The 12,679-nt window shown below is 45.1% G+C and overlaps 1 long non-coding RNA gene across 1 annotated transcript in view; it reads right to left on the reverse strand.

Annotated features, from left to right (window-relative positions):
- Gm35682 overlaps window positions 1-4,401 on the reverse strand; it is an 82,007-nt gene extending 77,606 nt beyond the window's left edge. The window contains exon 1 of the long non-coding RNA XR_384108.2: window positions 4,193-4,401. This is a non-coding gene — a long non-coding RNA (predicted gene, 35682). The remainder of the gene's footprint in view (window positions 1-4,192) is intronic.
- Window positions 4,402-12,679: the final 8,278 nt, after the last annotated feature.

Here is a 12,679-nt window from a genome sequence, read left to right on the forward strand (position 1 = left end):
GGTAACATCTGAGCCCTAAGAGGCATTTGTTAAAAGTCTCTCTGCTCAGATGCAATTCAGACCAAAGCAGGCAACAGCACCAAGATGGCATTGTGCATGACCTGTGCACAAAATGGAGCTGAGGAAGTCAGACAGACAGCTAATTACTGCAGCAAAGGCCATGCTCTCTGTCCTGCTGTTTATGGAAAGCATCCTGAAAGGATCCTCCAGTCAAAAAGGAACAGGCTGCCAATTGGAGCTATGAGGAAAGACTGATATTTTTGAAGATAGGGTCTCCTGTGCAGTTACTGAGGAAGCTGTGGTCTCCTGGTAGAATTCTATGGATTCTAATTTCAGTTGAAAAACAACTCCTTTGTAATGTAATGAAAGTGAGAAAGTTTTTAAATGTCTTGAATCACTATCCGGATCTTCACAGAGATAAAGACAGAGACCATAGGAGTTAATCTGGTCCTAAGTAAAGGATAGCTAGGATGTGGGTGGCTGTGGAGAGAAGGATACTGTTACTCCAGGAAATAATTCCCTTGTGTTTCTGTAAGTGTTGTCTCCATTAAGCACCATTTCTCAGATGTGTTCCCTTTAGTTTCAAGTACCAAAACCTACTCAGGCAAGCTCAGAAAAGGAGACAGAGTACTATCCCAGTATAGTTTGTCTCCTGCAAGACTCCACTGAAATCCATCCCCATTATGAGATCCTGCGGAAGCGTTATGGTATGGTGAAGGCTCTGTCCTGATGAGTGGATCGATCCATTCGGGTGACTACAGAAGTCATGGATTCATAGGTTAGGGAACTATCTCAAGGCTCTGCTATGAAGTTAATTGACCTAGGTCTCCTATGCACTCACTTGCCAGGTGAGCTCCTGTCCAGTCTTGGACTCGGCCTGCAAGAAAGTCATTACCAGTTACAATTTTTCAACTTTAAGCCAGAACTATAAGAAAAACAATCAGCCCCCTCTTCTTTTTCTTCTTCTTCTTCCTCCATCTCTTCCTCGTATGTTCATTCTTTCCTTTCTGGGAGAGATAATAAGGGTATCTTGCCAACAATCTCCTCAATTAACATTCCCAAAAATTAACAGGTGTCTTGATGTTGAAGCCCAGTCCTCAGAAACCGATCTGATTGGTCCAACTTCACTCACGTGTTCAACCCCAGCCAATCAATTTTCAGAAACCCCAAGCCCTCTAGGATAAGCACAGTTGCTTTACATAATTGCCAAAAATGGAGGCCAGTATAAACTAGACTTTATTGACAAAATGTGTGCTTCTTGCCATACGTACAAGAGTGGAAACATGTATCATCAAGGCTCCTTCTCCCATAGTAAAAGATTCAGCCAAAATCTATGACCAATTAGAAATTATAATTCTCCATGGAAACTACTATTGCTACATAAAAATACGAGATAACCAATTAAGTTTTAGTATTTATGAAATGACTGGCAAAAGTGTGTTCAATGAGATACTTGGGACAGACATTAAAATGTTTTTTTTTTCATTGTTTCTATGGAATTCAATTTCAACTGGGCGTTCTGAATCTTAACTGCCAACCCAGTGAAAAGACGATGCCTTCACGTGACTCTGGATCCCTGACATTTCCAAAATAATAATCATATCTCTGGGAATGTCAATGCTGGAGACAGCTGTTGGGGTTTTTCAATGTGCCAAAAAATGAGGACACTGTGGCTGACGCTGGCACCCTGAGAGCGAAGTGAATCTGCATAATTATCTGTGAATTAAATTGCTTTGTTGCAGAGAGTCAGCTTATTAAATATGCATTTCAGTTTTGGAGTGAAGACTTTGCGTATCAACAGATGGGAACTCCCTCTCTACACCGGTGACCTTTACCTGTCAGGCTGGCTCAAGGGACCCCATGCAGGAAGACATTATTCCTCCAAACACCTTTCTCTGGTGGCTTTGTACAGGGAGCAGCTGGCTCTATCAGGGCTGGGCTGTGCAGGTAAATAGCCACAACAGCCACTGAGATGAATAAATGGTCATGGGGAGTTAGCTCAATGAATAAAGCCCTTGCAAGTACATGAACCTCAGGTCAGAGCCTTAGAACCCATGTAAAGCCAGGTGCTATACTCCCAGTACCCCAGCAGACATATGAGCAGCGGAGAAAAGAGACTCCCTGGAAATTTGTAGAACAGCTAGCTGGACTATGTAGCCATATCAGGCTGTCGTGAGCAACCTGTCTCAAACACTGTGGAACGTGAGGACTGGACCTAAGGTTGTCCTCTGACCTGTATACACGTCCAAGCACAGCACGACTAGCATCACAGCCAGACATCCTGACCAAGGGCACAGGCAGGATAAGATCCCTATCCACAGAGTTATGGAAATCACTTCCTAACGATGGACACAATAGCTTTTCATAAGGTGAAATGCAGCTTAGCTTTTATAACATTCACTGATTGTATCGATACCCTGGCTATATAATAGAAGCATAAAGAGAATTCAGGGTACTGTAACCCCCTCTTCTCTCTAGTTCACCTCCTACCCATATTCCTCCCCACTTACCCAGAAGTCCCTCTCCCTCATTCCTGTCTTCTTTTTGAGAGCTGTGAATCTAACCAGGGTCACCTATGTGGGAGATGACATTTATCTTATCCATCGGAGAGCTACAGACTTGAACGTGTAGATGGCCCCTGATGTCATACATAAGACATATTAAGAATTGTAAGAGCCAAAGAGGATGGGTAACACCAAGGAAATGGTGTCTTCCAGACAGGAGACTGACACACAGGTGAACTCGAGCAACTGTGGCACCATGCGCAGGGCCTGCAGAGGTCTCTGCCACATGGAGTCCCAGCACTAAGAGGAGAAAGTGGACATGAGCTCCCATCCCCAACCCAGAAGCTAGATCCAAGTGACAACTGCTTACAGAAGAAAACTTAGTTTCCTCCAATGGAGTTTCACTGAGTATATAAATTTCACTGAAGGGAGGCCCCACGCCCAGCAGCCAATACCAAATGAACTCCATGGTGATTTGAAAGATTATTATATTTTTGTCTAATATTGCTTTGTCTGGGCATTATTTCTCATAGCAGACTTTTGCTTGTATGTTATGGTTCATCATTTGTAGTTTTATGAGTTGTACACTGTGCTCTGTGTGTGTGTGTGTGTGTGTGTGTGTGTGTGTGTGTGTGTTTCTTGTGCTTTTGTTTGTTTTGCCTGTTTGTTTTCCAAAGAGAACAAGAAAGATGGTGTGGAGTTGGAGAGGTGGGGAGGTGGGGAGGATCTGGGAGAAGATGGGGGTATGAAACAGCAATCAGAATATATTGTATGAAAAAAATTGTCAATTAAAAGTAATACATATATACATACATAAATGCATACATACATACATACATACATACATACATACATACATACATACATACATACAAAACAACAACAAGAACGAATCCTGGGCCCAGAGCATCACATTTAAAGTTTAGACATTAGGCTCGGGCTGGGGGTGTCCTGAAGCGATTGTGTTGGCTGTATGAGGCCCTGGGTCTTATCCTCAGCACCAAACAAATCCTTAAGAAGAAGTAGAATGGTACGCTCTAAGGAAGCGCAGCATAACTTAACCTCTGTGAGCCCCAGTTTCTCCTCTGTAGCATGGGCCATGATGTAATACAATCCCTCCAATAGCTTGTTTTAATCTCTAAATAAAATCAGTTGTGGTGAAGCATTTTTTTAACTCTGAGGCTTTACACAAACACAAAAAGACTTTTAATATTCTTCCTAATTACTTGTGTTTTTCTTTTTCCTTAATTAGTATCAACACTTTCACATGCATATGAAACAGACCAAGATGTCCATTCAGGAATAATTAAGGGGGGAAAAAAGCTTTATTTTAGAAAGACTGTGGGATGTTGTTGGAGGGACAGCCTGTCTTTTCTTTCTTTCTTTTTTCCTTATTTTCAGGAAATCAGATGCAAATGAATTTATCTTCCTGAGGTTCTTCTGCACCACATTTTAATCGAAGATTTTGTGCACCAAAGCAACGCTGTTATGCTTATATTATAAATATAATGATATAATAATGAACAATGACAAACAGGAAAGAGCTAGAAAGAGCGACTAAGGGACAGTGACAGCGTGGGGGTAAAACGACGTTTGGGGAGGAGAGGAGGCTAGAAAGCAGGGAGCACAAATGGCTACGCCCAACGCTCTCATAAGTGATCACACCCACTCACACAGATCACACTCACCGGTTCATACTTGCTGGTGGGGCTGGCCTCTTCTCTCACTTCCTTCTTCATTATCTCCCCTTATGGAGGTGGTCTTTCCTTGTAACAGACAAGGGTTGTGTGTTTGCAACACAGGTAGAATGTATGTGCTTGCATGTTTTGGACGGTTTGTCCTGGAGTTTGACATAATTGGATTTTTGGAAGGTCGTGCATGCCTGTGGCATTCCAGACTGAAGGATTCTCTGAGTTACAAAAGCCTGTTTCACAGCTCTCTTGGGGCACGCTAGCAGCTAGGGAGGACCTGGCCTGCTTCCAAGCAGCAGCTCTAGAAGGGGGAGAGCTAGCTAGGGAGTTTCCTATGTGCTTTGAAGTAATCTTGAGTTGAAAGGAATTCTAAAGATTTGCCTGTTCATGAACTCACAGAAGCTATGACTGTTACGGTCAAAAGACCTGTATGCGATTGGTCCCATTGAGATCCCCACATGGAAGGGAGTGGGGGCTCACAAAGCCCTATCTTTCCCCAGGGAAGTAGGTAAAAGAAAAAATTTAAAAAGGATTATTACTGTGTAGTCTTTCATTTTGAAAATACAGAAATTAAGGATAACCAGGGAAGAACAGTGACTCACCTGGGGTCACACCAGTATTGTTTTTGTAAAGCTTTGCCTGAGTCTCTGCCATAGGGATTACAGAATAACAGGCCCGACTCAGTGTCCTACCACATGAGGTAGAGTGAAGCAAGAGCAAATGGAAGAACTTGGAGCGCTCAAGGAACTGACAATCATTTCTGATTTGGAAACTAGAAATACTTCCACATAGAACATGGTGGCTTCCAAAGCTGTCACTAGAAACTTCAAGGATCCTAGCCACCCAGTGCCTACACAGGCTCATTTGTCATGGCCACCTGCTGTCTCAGGCCACTCCCCTTGATAGCAGATCATTAAAAAAAAAATGAGCCAGGCAACAGGGGAACTGAGAAGAAACATAGAAAAGGAAAAAAAAAAAAAAAAACGAAAGCAGTGACTTTAGAGTCTCCAAGAACAGCTCCAAACATGTCACACCTGTCTGAAGACAGCATCAATTAAACATGCAAGAAGTAAACTGAAAAGCCAGCAAGCATTCACTGACCCTGCTAGGAAGTCAGAACAGGTCAGTAGGGTCACCTTAGAGGTGATCGTTGAAACATTGGCCTCCCTATGCAAGCCAAGTGTAGACTGGATCCGTGCTGAAGACCATTGGGCCAGCTGAGGGAGATATGTATAAAGCCTAGAAGAAATGCCTAGAAATTATGTGGGCGGGATGCCCCTAATGATTGCGATCAATGGTGTAAGACAGTGGAAGGCAGGGAGCAAAAGAATAGCGCTTCCCCCCCGCCACCCCCACCCTGGACAGTGGGAGTGAGCCGACTGTGATCAGACGCTAAGGACACATACTAGATAGCAGGGCAGGCTCCCACAGATGGAAGGGAGCCTCTCCCAGGCAGCTCTTGGCAGGACTTTAACCCTCAGACAGCTGAAGGTCTTGACTGGGAGCCTCACTCCCTACCCCAACCCTCAGCCACACACCTTACTATTCCCCATCACCCAAAGAAGATATTTAATCAGGAGACCAAATGTCCCCACACACCCTTTTTCTCCATGAAAAACAGCCGGTGGCTGATGACACTCTTTCACCCTAACTAGCATACCAGGTTAGAAGGCAGACTGACTGACAAGGCGGGAAGGGCAGGGACAGAGGGTTGAACGTAACAAGAAAGGGCCAGTGAGAGGGAGATCACTGAGTGGTGGGATAGTTTCAGATCTCGACTGTGATGTTATACAAACCTATAACACCATGTCCGTTCCCTGAGTTCACTGCTGTACAGTAGCTATGCAAAAATATAATCACTGGGGATGCAGATAAAAGTTACATGGTTCTCTCTGAATGACCTTTGCAACTCCCTACGCATCTGTAATTATTTCAGTACTAAAATGTTCTTTGAAAACCATTAAAACAGACAAAAGAGGTCCGTTGATAGCCACGGAGCCCTGAAGCAAGCACTCAGCAGAACTGAGATCTGTGCAACCAGCACTCACCAAGAACAACAGGAGCTAGTAGGAGCAGAGATCGCTGTTGCTACAGACGTGGTGCTAAGGGAGGCTCTGTTCTTTGATGTTTGGAATTGTAAGACACAGGGGCCAAGAAGTCCCTGTAACATTTTTATTTCAGTTGATGCAAGAAAGTAACAGCTTTGGCCTCCGTTGGCAGGAATAGATGGAACATGTGGAAACAGATCCTGTGCCCTGAAGCACCATGGTAACAGAGGAGCAAGACTAGAGCATCTGTGAGTTTCAGCAGCATTCTGGATAACAAATAGTTAACTCCAGACCCACCTCCAGGCAGGGCTAAGTACAGGGTTTGGTAACCTGCTTTTTTAGTTTCTTCCATGTTGTGACTTTTGTCATTCTTGAACATCTGGTTTATTTTCTCTTCAGTGTCTGTGTGAGTTAAAACCGTCATACCAGACAGCTTTAATAACCAGTGCCATTCGGTGACAGTCATCTGTTTACGTCATCCTCATACTATCTCACTTCAACCAGCACACAAACTTACTAACTTATTATCTCCCCCTTGCTGAGGAGCAGAGGCTCTGAGAGGTTAAGTCACATCTCCCAAGCTCCACAGGTAATATTGGGTAGGGCCAAGATTCAAACCTGGTTGACTCAGACTCCAAACCCAGGGCATCTCACCAACAGGCTACACTGCTTCTCATAGGATAAGACCAGCAAGCAAGGAGACAAAAGAAACAGGGTCTCCACAGCCAGGTGAGTCCCATAGACAGGCTCAGTCACAATCTTGTTGCTGCTGCTGGTGGGTAGGCCCAGGAAACATACCCCTCCCCTCAGAGAACAGTGTCAGGGAGCAAGGGGTCTCTCCATTTTTTCCCAGGGTCTCCTTTTTCTCGCCTGTGAAGGAGGGCAAGCATCCTGCCACCTCAAGGCTCATGCCGAAACGCCTTTCTAAGAATGCTCTGGGGAATGGCAGAGACATAGTGCGGACCTTTGCATCCTCCCATCCCATCAGCCAACCAGCAGAAGCATCCCAGTTGGATATTAAACAGATTCCCATAGGAGGGCCAAGGCCCTTAGCAAAGACTGCCTACAGAGTAAAGGAACTTAGCTATGATGCCTCTTTCTCTACCTCTTTAAGGTGTGCCCGCCAAGGCCCTTAGCAAAGACTGCCTACAGAGTGAAGGAACTCATCTATGATGCCTCTTTCTCTACCTCTTTAAGGTGTGCATCAGGGACATTAGAGAACAAAAGAATTTTCCTGGCCTGAGGACGGTCTCAGTGAAAACTCAGCTGGGAAAAAGCCTTCGAAATATACTTTCCCAGCAAAATTTGAGGTCACCAGGCCAAGTTATTAGATTGAATGTTCTGAAGCCAAGAGCAGGAAGAGCCTCAGAGATACAGCTGGCATCTGCACCATGAGGCTCAGCCAATGGACTGAAGGTTTGGCCCTCCTGTCTGCGTGACTCTCACAGGCAGCGTGAGGTGTTTCAGGTTAGATCAGTAGGGGGGACAAGGTAAAGTTAAGTGGGTCAGACATTGTGGGGGACATTGACAAGGCCCTAGTAAGATATGCTTAGATGCTACATTTTTATTCGGGTGTGCAATGCAAGCCCTGTATAGTACAATATACAGCTCCATCCCATGGACTCCTCCATATGACACACAGAGGAATACAGTCATCATCCCTGGTTTATAGATGAGGAAATCTGGGCTCAGAGATAACAAATTGCCTGAAGTCCCCCCAGATAATCAACAATACAGTCAGGATTTGAACTCCTAACCTGCACTTAACTGTTCTACTGCGGACTCCCACAACAGATGGTAGTGGGGAGGATGGGACAAGAACAGTAGAAACTGGACTCCACACCTGCCCAGATCAAAGGATCCTGGCTACTAAAAATAGATCCCATGCGGCTAAGGGCATAGCTAGGTGGCAGAACACTTGCCTGTGATGTACAAGACCCTAGGTTCAACCCCCTATGCCACCAAAAGCACCCAATGCATGTGGTTACTTGGGCTGGCATGCTGCCTGACCCATAGCATATGTCCCTCCCTTCCCATCCCCCATATTCTGCTTCTAACATCTGCCTTTTAAACATGTTTTTACAGCATGTTCTTTGAGGATTGCATGCTCCAGATTGTGCAAAGCCCAGATCTGAGATATACTTGACCCCTGGTGTTGGAATTCAAAATCTCTAGGATAGCATGCATGCTACTTGCTTACAAAGGCTAGGAACAAAATTGTGAAAGAGATGGGTACTGTTAGGAACGTTCCTTCTTGTAGGAAAGGAAAGAGGCTCGAGAAACTTGGAGAGTTCAAGAAACTTAAAAGTTTATGGATAAAGTCATAAAGCTTGCAGGATATTTGGGTCCTTCCCCTAAATTATAAAAGGTAGTGATTTTAGAGAGGGGGCTCTCCCCTCATGTACTGCCCTAAGATTGTCCCAAGGACCCCAGTGATTTAGTCATCAGCCATCTCAGAGTGATGAGGCAGCTCCTGCATCACCTGTCCTCCTGTAAGTCCTCCTCTCATTCACGCCTCTGTGAGAAACTCCAATAAGCTCTGGTTCATGATGCTAGATCTGGATGGACCTGCTTCCTCTATCCGTCTCTGTCCTCTCTATCTGAGGTGCATAGAAGCAGTCTCTCCAGGAAAAGTGTCAACAGCAGGATACAGGTCAGACTACTGGGAGGTGACTTAGCTGGTTCTCCATAGAGAGAGACATTCTACGGCAAGACTTCCACACGTGTGAACTGATACTGCCATTGTCTACCTAGCATGCTCGTTATAGAACTTAAGAAATTTAGGGTGTGAGCTCCGAGTCCTTACACGGGCTTCTGAGAAGATAAGCTTTAAGCTTTTGTAGCATTCTCTTAATAGCAGCAATCACACAGCTTGTATGTGTGTGTGTGTGTGTGTGTGTGTGTGTGTGTGTGTGTGTGTGTGTGTGTGTGTATGTGTTCATATGGATGCCAGAGATCCACCTCAAGTGGCATTCTTTGGGTGTTGTCCATCTTCAATTTTTCTGACAGAGTCTCTCGTTGGCCAAGAACTAGCCAAATAGGCTCAGCTAGCTGTCCAGAAAGGCCCAGGAATTCAACTGGCCCCATCTTTCCAGCACTAGGATTAAAAGTTTACCACAAACAGATTTTTAAATTTGAGTTCTGAGCATTAAACTTGGGTCTTTGTGCTCTCAAGGCAAGCACTTTCTGACCAAATTGTATCCCTAGCCCCTGCCTCTAGAATCTTGTCCTCCAGATGTGGCTGAAGTAGCTGAAGATGAGTTGACACAGGCCCCAAGTTACTCATGATGGGTGATTTAAAAAAAATGGGAGCAACTCTAAGGTCTGTCACTGGAGAATGACTTAAGAAGTTGTAGAAAGAGGAATGGATACAGAAAATGTGGTACATCTACACAATGGAGTACTACTCAGCTATTAAAAAGAATGAATTTATGAAATTCCTAGCCAAATGGATGGACCTGGAGGGCATCATCCTGAGTGAGGTAACACATTCACAAAGGAACTCACACAATATGTACTCACTGATAAGTGGATATTAGCCCCAAACCTAGGATACCCAAGATATAAGATACAATTTGCTAAACACATGAAACTCAAGAAGAATGAAGACTGAAGTGTGGACACTATGCCCCTCCTTAGAATTGGGAACAAAACACCCATGGAAGGAGTTACAGAGACAAATTTTGGAGCTGTGATGAAAGGATGGACCATGTAGAGACTGCCATATCCAGGGATCCACCCCATAATCAGCATCCAAACGCTGACACCATTGCATACACTAGCAAGATTTTATTGAAAGGACCCAGATGTAGCTGTCTCTTGTGAGACTATGCCGGGGCCTAGCAAACACAGAAGTGGATGCTCACAGTCAGCTAATGGATGGATCACAGGGCTCCCAATGGAGGAGCTAGAGAAAGTAGCCAAGGAGCTAAAGGGATCTGCAACCCTATAGGTGGAACAACATTATGAACTAACCAGTATCCCGGAGCTCTTGACTCTAGCTGCATATGTATCAAAAGATGGCCTAGTCGGCCATCACTGGAAAGAGAGGCCCATTGGACTTGCAAATTTTATATGCCCCAGTACAGGGGAACGCCAGGGCCAAAAAGGGGGAGTGGGTGGGTAGGGGAGTGGGGGTGGGTGGCTATGGGGGACTTTTGGTATAGCATTGGAAATGTAAATGAGCTAAATACCTAATAAAAAATGGAAAAAGAAAAAAAAAGAAGTTTTAGAAATGTTTATGACAACATACTCCTCAGCCCTAAGAGAAAATAAGGAAGCTCTGCCTCTAGGGATGTGGGGGAGGGAGAATGTAGAGATGGCTTGCCAGAACACATAGCGGAGTACAGGAGGGAAAGCCAGTATGTGCATCATGGCATCATTTGTGTGATGTAAGAAGGGGATAGAGAATGCCTGTGTTTTCTTGAATGTGTGTGGATGGATGGATAAGAAATTGGTACCTCTGCTTGCTTTCAGAAAGGGACTCGTAGCTTGGAGGCAAGTTAAGATGGACTTCTGCAGCATTCCATTATGATGAGGCTATTTATGTGTGTGTGTGTGTAAGTTTTTCTTCGTATTGAACACTCTATACCAAGAAAAATTTATACACACACATAAATAGCCAAGAGGATGCTCACGGTATCTTTACAAAGACAGTGAAAAGAGAGTCCGAGACCCTGAATTTAACTGTTGTTTCTGATACTTCTGAAACTACTTGACATTCCTGAGTCTAGATTTCTTCAGTGATGGGGTGTGGGGTTGGGGTGTAAAAATACTTTCCGAAGAGTGTCAAAAGGATTTACTTGTTTATTCTTGTTAAAGTTTGGGGGTTTTGTTTTTGTTTTGTTCCAGTGCTCAGGATCCAACTCAGGCCCTTGCACATACTAGACAACTGTCTACTGTTGAGCTACGGCCACAACCCTAGTGAGTACTTGCTGTAAACCACGTCTGAATCGGTATCCTGTTTTATCAAGGTGAGACCGTTAGATCTCTTCCCACATTGTGTGTCATAGGCACACAGCAGCCTGGAGAACATGGATACGCAATGACTCAGTCTGTAGCCTTAAAGCATCACATTGTCATGAGTGCTCTGCCAGAAGTGAGTGTATGTGTGGGTGTATGCACATGTGTGTGAAGGCCAGAAGTCAACTCTGTCACTCCTAAGGAAACTTCCACTATTTTTTAGACAAATTATTTCAGTGGCCTGGAGCTCACAGGGTAGGTTAGACTTGCCAGGCAATAAGCCCCAGGGATCTGCCTGTCTCCCACACACCCCAACCGCACCAAGATTTCAAGCACACTCCACTATGTACAGATCCTGACCTTCAATCGTACTGTATATTCCTCCTGCTTGAGAAGTGACATGTAAGCTCGCACCAAACAGATCAAGCAATGACTTAAAAAAAGAAAAAAGAAAAGAAAAGAAAAAGGAAGAACATTCTAGACTTAACGCTGTGTAAGTATGGAGTCAGAGGCAAACCCAGGAACCAAAGGGGCCTGACATAGCTAAGGAACAGTGGTAGGAGGGAGAGTGTGAGCTAAGTGGGGGTGAGAGCTTCCCAAGCCGCCAGGGCCCATGGTAAGGACCCTGGAATGCCTTTCATAAGTGATGGGAAGCAAGGAGCCCTCCATTTCCCAAGGCAGAGACAGACAGGAGACAAGCTCAGACAGCCTTGGTTCTGATTCTGGCTCTCCCATCTCCTCAATGGCAGCCTCCAGCTCTTTGTCTCCCTACAAAGACATAAACTGAGCTTCTGGAAAGGCTTCTTTGACATCCCTGTGCACCCTAGGAAGAGCCCGCAGCTCGGGGTCTCTCAAAGGATGACTCCACCTGAGCGGCATAGTGACAAAGGTTGTATACAGCAGGCCCTGGGTATCAATAGGAAATTAGTCTCAGGGCCCACTCCACCTTTCTTCCAATATCCGTGCCCTTATAGAAAATGACACAGGGGACTGGAGGGCTGGCTCAATTGGTAAAGTGCTTGCTGTGCAAGATGAGTCCCCGATTTTGGATTTCCAGGACTCACCTAAAAGCTCGGTGCAGCACATTTCCATTATCCCCGAGCTGGGGGTGAGGGCGGGATGGGGTGTGGTGAGGGAGACAGGTGACCCCTGAGAGCTCACTGACTAGCCAGCATAGACAAATTAGTGAGCGACAGACTTAGTGAGAGCTCCTGTGTCCAAAAAATAAATAAATAATAATTTTTAAGAAATGAGGTGGAGACCCTCTCACCCGAGCTCAGGGATCATTGCATGAGGGGAGCCAGGGGTCGGGAAGGACTGGGGAGAAACAGTGTCTTTGGGCCTTGACAGATGCATCATAGGTGCCTGCAGAAGACCTGCACAAGATCAGTCCAGTCCATAGTCCAGGATGGCGAGGGAGGGGATCCGAAGTCCCACCCCTAGCTGAGGAGCTCTTGACAGTTGAAGGCTTCTG

This window comes from Mus musculus, chromosome 15 (genome assembly GCF_000001635.26).
Source record: "Mus musculus strain C57BL/6J chromosome 15, GRCm38.p6 C57BL/6J".
Classification (NCBI taxonomy): domain Eukaryota; kingdom Metazoa; phylum Chordata; class Mammalia; order Rodentia; family Muridae; genus Mus; species Mus musculus.